The 8,330-nt window shown below is 55.7% G+C and overlaps 1 pseudogene; it reads left to right on the top strand.

Annotated features, from left to right (window-relative positions):
• The first annotated feature begins 463 nt into the window (after positions 1–463).
• LOC114210902 (glyceraldehyde-3-phosphate dehydrogenase pseudogene) lies at positions 464–1,730 on the top strand (annotated as a pseudogene).
• Positions 1,731–8,330: the final 6,600 nt, after the last annotated feature.

Raw genomic sequence — 8,330 nt, 5'->3', positions numbered from 1 at the left:
CAGCGCATTGGATTCACCTTCACCCTAAGATCAGGCCCCGCAATGGGGAAAGTGGTGAAAGACCTCCCCTGCCTGGGAGCTCCCCAGGGGTCAGCGGGGCCTGAAGCCCTACTTCTCCCGCCACCTTCCCGACCCTTCCACAGATGTGACCCCAGGAGAGCTCCCTAATAAACTTCCTGTACACTAGTCTATGAAGTCTCTCACCCACTGAAGGCACCCATGGGCCCCTCCCACCTCTTTAACTGCCCTATAACAGTTGTTCTTTCATTTGTTCAACAGATCTTCACTGAAGGCCTACTATGCACCAGATGGTGTTATAAGTCCTGGGGGTAAAGCAGAATAAGGCAAGCAAACACCTCTGCCTTCGTGGAGCAGACATAAAGCAACCAAAAATATAATGCAATAACATCGAACTTAGAAGTTCTATTAAAAATAAACAACAACACGCTCTCTGCTCCTCCCCGTTCAACAGACAGCCACGTATTCTGGTGCAGTGCCAGCCGCGTCCCTGAGACACGATGGTGAAGGTCGGAGTGAACGGATTTGGCCGTATTGGGCGCCTGGTCACCAGGGCTGCTTTTAACTCTGGCAAAGTGGATATTGTCGCCACCAATGACCCCTTCATTGACCTTAACTACATGGTCTACATGTTCCAGTATGATTCCACCCATGGCAAATTCCACGGTACAGTCAAGGCTGAGAACGGGAAGCTTGTCATCAATGGAAAGTCCATCTCCATCTTCCAGGAGCGAGATCCCACCAACATCAAATGGGGTGATGCTGGTGCTGAGTATGTTGTGGAGTCCACTGGGGTCTTCACCACCATGGAGAAGGCTGGGGCTCACTTGAAGGGCGGGTCCAAGAGGGTCATCATCTCTGCTCCCTCTGCCAATGCCCCCATGTTCGTGATGGGTGTGAACCATGAGAAGTATGACAACTCCCTCAAGATTGTCAGCAATGCCTCCTGCACCACCAACTGCTTGGCTCCTCTGGCCAAGGTCATCCATGACAACTTCGGCATCGTGGAGGGACTCATGACCACCGTCCATGCCATCACTGCCACCCAGAAGACCGTGGACGGTCCCTCTGGGAAGCTATGGCGCGACGGCTGAGGGGCTGCCCAGAACATCATCCCTGCTTCCACTGGCACTGCCAAGGCTGTGGGCAAGGTCATCCCTGAGCTGAACGGGAAGCTCACTGGCATGGCCTTCCGTGTCCCCACCCCCAACGTGTCTGTCGTGGATCTGACCTGCCGCCTGGAGAAAGCTGCCAAATACTACGACATCAAGAAGGTGGTGAAGCAGGCGTCAGAGGGCCCCCTCAAGGGCATCCTGGGGTACACTGAGGACCAGGTTGTCTCCTGCAACTTCAACAGTGACACCCACTCCTCCACCTTCGATGCCGGGGCTGGCATTGCTCTCAACGACCACTTTGTCAAGCTCATTTCCTGGTATGACAATGAATTTGGCTACAGCAATCGTGTGGTGGACCTTATGGTCCACATGGCCTCCAAGGAGTAAGAGCCCCCTGGACCACCAGCCCCAGCGAGAGCAAGAGGAAGAGAGAGGCCCTCAGCTGCTGGGGAGTCCCTGCCCCAACTTATCCCACAAAACACTGAGAATCTCCCGACCTCCACCGTTTCCATCCCAGACCCCCTGAAGAAGGGGAGGGGCTTGGGGAGCCCTACCTTGTCATGTACCATCAATAAAGTATACTGTACCCAGCCAAAAAATAAATAAATAATAAACAACAACAGAATGATACAATAAAGAATATCTGATCTGGGCGCCTGCATGGCTCAGTCGTTAAGCCTCTGCCTTCGGCTCAGGTCATGATCCCAGGGTCCTGGGATCGAGCCCCGCACCGGGCTCCCTGCTCGGCGGGAAGCCTGCTTCTCCCTCTCCCACTCCCCCTGCTTGTGTTCCTGCTCTCGCTCTCTCTCTCTCTCTGTCAAATAAAATCTTTAAAAAAAAAAAAAAAGAATATCTGATCTGAGCTGGGGGCAGCTACTTTAGATCAAACTTCCTCTGGGTCAAGGAAGGCCTCTCTGAGGAGGCAATATGAGGCCAGGCACTCACCAGTTTGAAGGACAAGCATCAGCCAGGCAAGTTCAAAGGCTCTCAGGTAGGAAGTTGGGATGTTGGGTTCACAGAAACAAATGGTCCTAGAATAAAGCAAGCAATGGGAGGGGCACTTTGGTGCCTCAGTTGGTTAAGCTGCTGCCTTCGGCTCAGGTCATGATCCTGGAGTCCCAGGATCCAGTCCCGCATCAGGCTCCCCTCTCAGCGGGAAGCCTGCTTCTCCCTCTGACCCGCCCCCCTCTTGTGCTCTCTCTCTCAAACAAATAAATAAATCTTTTTTAAAAAGCCAGCAATGGGAGATGAGGTCAGAGGCAAAGCCAGATGATTCAGGGCCTGGAAGAAGAATCCAGAAGAATTCAGCCCTTATTCCGAGTGAGGTGGGAGCCATTGGGCAGTTTTAAGCAGGGCAATTATAGCAGTCACCTGTTTAAAGCCTCACTCTGGCTACTGGACAGAGACAGGACTCACCACATGTTTCACCTGCTCTTTGGCACATGTTTGCCCTTTGGCCTGATTGTTACTAACTGGTGTTTGTGCAATAGCCTCTCTGCTCCTTGAGGTTGGAGGCGAGTCCTGGGACTTGTTTGGATCCCCGCACCACCTTGCACTGAGTAGATGCTCAATCAATATTTACAGGTCAACCAGCTGACCCATCTGTGCCCCCAGTGATTTTCTGGAGTCTTGTTTCTTGGACCAGCATCAGCACCACCTGGGAGCTTAGAGGAAAGGTAGAAACCCAGGCCCCACCCAGGCCTCCTGAATCATAATCTAAAATTTAATAAGATCCCCCAGAAATTCGGATGCATGGTAAAGTTTGAGAAGCATTTCTAAAGAGTAGAATAACTAGAGGGCCAGCCAAGGAGGTGGGGAAGGTGGGAGGTGACCCAGGAGGTGAACCCAGGTGCACACAGTGGACTCACTTGGGGACTCTCCCTTAAAGGTTACAACCACCCTGAGTCACTGAGTCTGAGAGGAGCTCGGACCAGTAGTAGTAAAGCTAATACTTAGTTGGTGCTTTCTACGTGTCAGACACTGGTTTCTCAATCTTTTACTTGCATTAACTAATTCAGTCTTCACGACAGCCCTCTAAAGCAGTACTATCACAACCACCATGCCCATATTGCAGATGAAGAAACCGAGGCCCCGTGAGGTTGAGGTTATTCCAGAATCTTCAGCAGGTACACACACATTTGGTGGTGCCCGGCGGTTAGAGCAGGGCCTGTTCTGATTGGTCGCTGCCGGCCCTACTGATTATTCAATGTTTTGAACGTCGCCCTGGTTACGGAGCTGCATGGAAGAAGACTCAGGATCCAAATCAGTCCACCACGCTGGAGCCACACTCCAAACCACGATCCTCTATCCAACTAACGCTATCACCACCCAGAAACAACACACCTCAGGGACAAATAATGTGTGTCAAAATGTTTTGCAAGCTATAAAACCCAGTATGATTCCTAAGTGCGTAGATTCCTCCGGGGCAGAATTGAGAGAAGCCTGTTAAAGCTGCAGAAGCTGGGCCGCCAGAGGTCAGAGGAGAGACTGCTATGGGGGAGCAGCATTTTCTCTGCTTGCTCCAAGGAGAAACTGAATCAGAAGGAAAGGCCTCCCTGAGTGGAGCCCCCACGATCAGCCCTGGGGAGGCTCTAACTTGCCAGATACCCTCAGGCACTAATCACGTTAGCCTGGGCGTGTCTTCAAGGACTGACGGGACCCTACTGGTATCGACCACTAGAGGGCGCTGCTCCCCAGCCTTCGCCCCACTGGACCCCACCTGCTGACAAGAAACTAGGACTCGGAAGGAGTCCTAGCGAGCAAGCACCAGGGACTTCGAGAAATGGAAAAGGAGGGAAGGCATGATGGAAGGGGGGCTTATACACCCTTTCAATCCCCAGAACACTCTGGTGCAGGAGCTCTTGTTCCCATTTTACAGATGAGTAATCTGAGGGCCACAGATGTTGGACAAGATCCCCCAAACCAGGAAGTTAAGGAGAGGCAGGGCTGGGTCATCTGATTCCAACCTCAGTTCCCAAGGGGCCCACAAGTAGATGTCAGCTCGTCTGACCCTGTCATGTCGCTGGTGTCCCTGCTTCTGTTGACCCTGTGTTCTGAGCGGAAGCCAGAACCTCTACCTGGCTGTATTTTCCTGCTGTATTCCAGCAACAGTTCCAACAGCCAGCACTCATAAAAACGGCCCCTTCCTGAAACTTTTGAGGTCATGGTCTCCTGCTTCATTGTCCTCCGGCCTTCAGGGACCCCCACCTGCCGCCCCAACACAGCAGCCTCCGACTCTGGCAGATTCTGGGGTCTCCTCTGATCCCTGACCCTCTGATCCTAGCCTCAAATTCTACATCCCTTCCCCACCTTAGGGACCCCACAGGTTTAGGCTTTGCCCCCTGGCACCCCACGGCAGGGAGCAGCACAAATAAACAAGGGGACATTTGAACCAAGAAGAGCCTGTGGTTGCGGCCAAAGACTTTTTTCTCCCACCAACTCCTTTTATGGCCTCTGGGTCCAGTTCCTTCTTCATAACAAGTCAGAGCTGGAAAAGGCCTCCGGAGTCGTTAGGTCCAACGTGAACCAACACTTTCCTTTCCTACATAAAAAAAATCCCCGCCGTGCTGCAACCAGGGTCACAAGACGAACTAGGCCAGGGCAGGAAGCGTCCCGCACAGGAGGGAAACTCCAGTCCAGGGCGGAACCTGGGCACCTTGTCTGCCCAGGTGGCCCAGTCCCCGCACCTGCAATACGGAGTGGGGGTGGGGGCCCAACCGCCGCTTCGACTAAGGCCCCGCCCCCAGCTTCTGAGCTTCTGTATCCAAACCCCGGGACCGCCCTAACGAACATCTCTTTCGGCCCCTCTCGGTCGGCCTCTTTCTTTCGCTCTGCCCTGGGAGCTATGGTCAGCCCGCGTGTCTGTGCGCACGTGCGTGTAAATGATCCTGTATGTGCAGGAGGAGCGTGTGTGCGCCTCGGAGCGCGCGTCCGGGCCGATGCGCGGGTCTGCGTGCGCCCCCTACGGGCTGGCCACCCCCGGCTGCCGCAGCTGCCAGGGGGCTGTGTGCAGCGCTGCGTGTGCCGGGCGGGTACCAGCCCGGGCCACCCTTCCCTCGCCTCGCGACCGAAAGCATCCACACCATGGGGGCTGCTGGTTCTCTGGCCCCAGGCACGGGCCTCCCTTCCCGATCCAGCATTTTCTGTTTTCCCGGGCCTCCACCCCACCCCACCCCCGCCCTCCGCCCGCCAGGAGCGCTCCGGGGCGGGGGCTGAGAACAGCCCCGCCCGGACCGGCCGGCGAGGGTGGCAGGGCTGCGGGGCGCGCGCCTCCTCTACCCTGCCGCCCCCGCCCCGGCGCCCTGTTGGGTTTTTCCATGACTGCATCCGGCCGCGGGCCGCCTTTGTTCCCGCCGTCCTTACGAGCTGGCCCGCCTCTCCTATGCGCGCCGGGGTTTTTCCAGGGCTCAACTGGAGCATGGCGGAGGCGCGTCCTGCGCCCCGGGTCGGGCGGCGCCCCCCCCCCCCCCGGCAGGACCCCCCGCGATCACCAGCGGGAAGCCGAGTCCTCTCCGGACATTATGCTCCGTCCCTCCTGTCCCCAAAGCCAAGGCCTGCGGCCCTTGTGCACAATTGGGTACATTTGTGCGCAAAGTTGACCTCCCGGCCCGCGCGCCTCCGCTCTTCGGGAAGCGCGTTTGGTGCCCCATGTCCCTCCCCTGGCTGCGCGTTGTGCGGCGGAGGTCAGATGGGTGCAGTGTTGGCGGAGCTAGAGCCGGGCCGCCCGGGCCTCCGGCTTGTAGAAGGGCCTCACATTTCCCCTAGAGAGCAGGAGGCGCAGTCGCGGAGGGAGGAGGCCTGGCCTGGCCGACCCCACTGCAGAGGGGAACCCAGGCGCGCACCGGGCCAGGCAGAGCTGGGAGACACCGAGTGTCCACCGCGTGCAGGAGGCCCCCGCCCCCACGGGAAACAGGGCACACTCGTAGCAGCAAGAGCCAGAGCGCGGGGGACTCCTCTGGGCCATGAGCCCCCTCCCCAACATCAGGAAGGAAGGGGAGCTAGGCGGGAAAGGGGGAGGGTGTTCTAGGGCGTGAGAGCAGGCACGGGATCCTCACGGGCCGCGTGGGCACTGTGTGCCCGCAGCCCCATCCTGTCCACACTGCCGGATCCAGTCGGCCCCCGCGGAGCTCCGTTCAGTTTGGTCCCTGTCGAACGGTGGCGTTGCGCCCCCAGGGAGCCTCTCAGCTGTTACTCGGCCATGTTGGCGGGAAAAGTGGAGGAAGCACTGTGTTTGCTTCTGAGTGAGGCTTGCTGAGCCCCACCACAGAAGGCAGACTCTCAAGGTGGCCTCCAGCCCGGGGTATGGGGGGTGAGGGGGGCGTCTGGGCAGAGCAAGCGGTTCTGCATTAAGCGGGTGTCTGGCTGTGGGGCGGGGGTTGGAGTCCCTGGCTGGCCCCTCTCCACAGCCGGACAGGAGGCGGCCCCACGTGGCTAAAGATCAAGAGGTAGGGGTGGGAGGAGGAGGAAGGATAAGGAACCATCCAGATCCAGGGAGGCCCAGGGCGCTCTCTCTGTGGGGGTTGGGGGGAGTGCCGGCTCCTTTTCTCCTCCTCTGGTGCCTTATCTTGTTTTCTCAGCAGTCATGGGGGAGCCTGAGCACCCTGAAAGGGTGGCTGGAAGCAGGACGGAATCCAGGGCCCCCAATGGTGGCATCCTGGCTTCTCCTTTCTTCTTACCACACCCTGCAAAGGGGTGCAAGTCGAGTTCAAGGTCTTAGGCAATAGGAGTGGTTCAAATGGCACACCACAGTTCTTACCAGTCCTACCTGGCTGGCGTTGGCAGTGGGGACAGCAGGTTGGAAAGACAATCTGTCTGCTGGTATCAGCACTCTGCTGTGCCTTTGTCCCCAGTCGTCTTTTTTTTTTTTTAACTTTTATTTATTTGACAGAGAGACACAGTGAGAGAGGGAACACAAGCAGGGGCAGAGGGAGAGGGAGAAGCAGGCTTCCCGCTGAGCAGGGAGGGGTGGCTCGATCCCAGGACCCTGGGATTATGACCTGACCCGAAGGCAGACGCTTAACGACTGAGCCACCCAGGCGCCCCTAAGTGGCTAAGTTTTGATTCCAGCCCAGGTCACCTGGTTTCAGAGCCCGTGCTGTTAGGCTGTACTAGTCCAATTTTACACTAGCAGAATTGGGAAACAGTACCCATGTACATAGCTCAGCTGCAAAGTAGGGGAAATCATAGGTGTTGGGGGTAGGAGACATTTTTCTAGGGAAGGGCCCACATTCATAATAGTGATGTCTGACCTAGCTCCCACTTTGTGGCTGTTACAATTGGTATATGGCTTTTTTAAATTACATATGTTAATCGAGAAATTTATGACAAGCCAATAATTACCTCGATGGTAGAAAACTCCAGGTCCTTTCAGCAGTAATGCGAATCCTAGGACATTTCTTTTTTTTTTTTTTAAGATTTTATTTATTTATTTGAGAGAGAGAATGAGAGATAGAGAGCATGAGAGTCAGAGGGAGAAGCAGACTCCCTGCTGAGCAGGGAGCCAATGTGGGACTCGATCCCGGGACTCCAGGATCATGACCTGAGCCGAAGGCAGTCGCCCAACCGACTGAGCCACCCAGGCGCCCCACTAGGACACTTCATTTCATGTTTATTGACTTGTTTTTTTGCCCAGCCCTGCGGCAGATGCTGTGGGGGCAGGGAGAGCATTCTTGGGTGGCGGAGAACTCACTTCGCTGCCTTCTTGTGACAATATCTATGTCTATGTAATGGTGATATCTTTAAGTGCCAGCAATGGCTAGTTTAATTAACTAGCCATTAATAGCTGTTGGGCAGACCCAGATGGTCCCATGATCTTTTTGCCTCTCTAAAACCAGCTGGCTGAATGAGGGTGGGACTTGTTCTACTCAATGGAATAAGGCAAAGGTGACGGGATGGCTATGGTCAAGTGCATCTGATTACATTATATGAGATTGCAATGACCATCTCACTCTGATACTTCCCTTCACTGGCTTTGAAGAAGCAAGCTGGGAGCACCTGGGTGGCTCAGTCAGTAGGCCTCTGCCTTCGGCTCAAGTCATGATCCCAGGGTCCTGGGATCAAGCCCCGCGTCGGGCTCCTTGCTCGGCTGGAAGCCTGCTTCTCCCTCTCCCACTCCCCCTGCTTGTGTTCCCTCTCTGGCTGTCTCTCTCTCTCTGTCAAATAAGTAAAATATTAAAAAAAAAAGAAGAAGGAGGAGGA

Source organism: Eumetopias jubatus, unplaced genomic scaffold (assembly GCF_037043125.1).
Source record: "Eumetopias jubatus isolate StellerSeaLion01/CBP00866 unplaced genomic scaffold, mEumJub1_p1.0 scaffold_3, whole genome shotgun sequence".
Lineage (NCBI taxonomy): Eukaryota > Metazoa > Chordata > Mammalia > Carnivora > Otariidae > Eumetopias > Eumetopias jubatus.
The sequence above is the reverse complement of the archived record's forward strand: the minus strand, read 5'-3'. Positions and strand labels throughout refer to the sequence as shown.